Source organism: Genypterus blacodes, unplaced genomic scaffold (genome assembly GCF_046128005.1).
Source record: "Genypterus blacodes isolate CSIRO-AG114 ecotype Tasmania unplaced genomic scaffold, CSIRO-AGI_Gbla_v1 ptg000039l_1, whole genome shotgun sequence".
NCBI lineage: Eukaryota > Metazoa > Chordata > Actinopteri > Ophidiiformes > Ophidiidae > Genypterus > Genypterus blacodes.
The window spans coordinates 6,745,717-6,748,514 of NW_027466852.1; positions in this window are offsets into that span (position 1 = coordinate 6,745,717).

Consider the following 2,798-nt stretch of genomic DNA (forward strand, 5'->3'; position numbering starts at 1 on the left):
TCCGCGCAACAACCGCGGGAGGAGAGGGGGGGCGCTCACGCGGCACAACGGGCGCGCCTGTATGAGCGAACAGCACTGAAGCACCCGACTTCTCTCATGGCGAAAACAGGGCAGTAGTGCAACTAGTGACCGTGGGCTGGATGAAGAAAGGTCGCACGTGCGATGGAGGAGCCCAGGTCAGTCATATGACCACACATAGTGGAAACATTCAACTGGTCTTTTCACCTCCTCGATTGTTCTGTGGTTCCCCTTCCTGACGACCTAAGAATGCAGAGGAAAACACAGGTTAGAGGGAAAGTACAGAGCAAAGGCACCTGAGAACCTGAGCACAAAACACCTCAATGTGTGTATGCAGAACATTTGCAGGAGGGGAATGTATGATGCTGTAGCAGTCCAGCACTGACACTTTACTGCGTCCACGCCTCTGCTGTTTGGAGCCACTAAGTAGAAGTATTGATCGGTGGGTCAGAGGTCGTGAAATGCGAAACCCAGAAATCTGCACTCGCACCTTGAAATACTTGGGGAGGAAGCCGGAAAAGAGGAAATGGATCCATTAGCGTGAGTGCTTGTGAGCGCCCACTGCATTTTCCAGTCTGAAGTCCACATGGTCAGGTTTTACAAGGGATTTGAGCCCTCACACAAATACACACACACACACACACACACCAAAACCACTGCACTACCTTTTACAGGCGTTGCGCACTAAGTACTCTAAGGAACACCAGATTTGTATCGACACACATTGTAAGTATTGTTATACATAGAAGATTTATCTCATATCAAGCAGGAAAACGTCATTGGAATTTACTTTTTAGGATTCAAACACCCTTTGAACCAATCACAGGTGATGTTTTGGGGCAAACTCTAAATAAGATATTAATGAGTAGTATTCAAAGGCGTAATCGCAAGGCCCTTCACACACACACACACAGACACACACACACACACACACACAGACACACACACCACACACACACACACACACACACACACACAGTCACACACACACACACACACACAGAGAGAGCGAGTGGGCTTGTGTACTGGAATATCCCCCACAAGTCATTGAGGCTGTTATTAGCAGTGTGCTGAGGCTGGAGCAGGGAGCGTCCTGGCAGGCCATGCCCACTTATTAAAGGAGGATTTCGGTCACAGTCTCCGCGCTGCAAACAGCAGATTTTACCATCTGCTTAAACTTACTAAGTGAGCTATTTAATGAAGCAGGGACTGGGAAAGAGAGAAAGGCTGCTTTGTGACCACGTCACATCCCGGCAGGACCGACTCCATCTCTGGACTTTTCAGTGTGTACAATGGAGCTACTTCATAAAGACACACTACAGTTCATATTTGTTGTGGGGGTTATAATGCCATTAATACAATAATGTAAAAATGCCACTTAAAATGTTGTACCTTCCCCAATTGTGTCTCTTTTATTATAATATGTAGAATTATCATTTTTTGTGATTGTCTGCAAGAAACTAAAACGATTAGTCTTTCACGCCACCAAATGACAGGTAGGAAACAAGTTAAAGGCTGTGGAAATGTACAGTCACTTCCATCCGGTCATTTAGCCGGAGGACAGTCGTGACAAAACGATTTCACAAAGCACATCTGCCTGCTGCTGTGACAAATACTACACTTACATTCTCATGAGCTCAGTCAAATACTGTATATGGTTGTTATATTAAAATGTTGATTTACTGTAAAAATCTATGGCCAAAACTGATGGGATGCACGGATGTGATGAAGATGTGAACGTCCGCCGTTACTTCAACAGAAACATTTTCTTGACATAACATGACGGGCAAACAAAAACATCAGTGTAATTGGTTGTTTTTGTGCTTTTGGCTGAGTGACCCAGTTGTAGCATTAATATGTCCGTATGTACCTTCAGGAGACGGAACAAGGGGTTCAATTTCACTGTCGATGCCACATGAGAGACGAGATAACAGCTTTTTGGTCTGTATTTATTGCAGTTTTCTTTATTTATTGCTGGTATATTGCTAAGTTACTGACTCCCTCGGTCCATTTCTGCCATAAAGAAAAAAGGTTGCTGAACCTTAAGTCAGGACGGAGAAAGTCGCCCGATCGATGGAGGGAAGAAGAAAGATGCAGGTGATGACAGAGAGAAATGGCAGGAGACAGGCATGGGGAGCAGAGGTTTCAGTGCGAGCGAGCTGCAAGACTCTGGACCATCACAAAGAGGAGAAGGAGAGGAAGGAGAAGGAGAGGAGAGAGGAACATGGTGGTATGTAGGTGGAAGTTCAAATAGCAAAGACAAAGAGAGAAGAACCACGGTGACCACTGATGTAAAAGATAATCTAAGAGAAACATCACAGAATTTCATGCTTTACAAAATGGCTAGCACACACACACACACACACACACCCACACACACACACACACACACACACACAAGACTAGATTCAATCATTTGCTCTCTGTTTCACTGCAAATGAATTTGATGGAGGTACGTTTATTGTCTCTGAAATCCTTAAAGGTTTTCACATGTTGAAGGTCTCCATAACTAATTTACCTTCTTAATTAATTTAATACACAGGCCCACAGAGATTTTCTCATCAAACGTTTATGTGAATGCTTGTTTTTCACTGTCAATTCAGATGCTTTCCCATTGTTTTGAAGGAGCATCACAAAGTGACCAGTCCAGTATCGGCTGAGGCTCATTTCACTCACTGATATAGCTGACAACTGCACCCGGGATCTTAAATTGTGTTTATTTTAGCAGAGCTGCGTCAGGATCTGCTGTCATTAGGGAGACATTACCAGAGGTGCAGAAC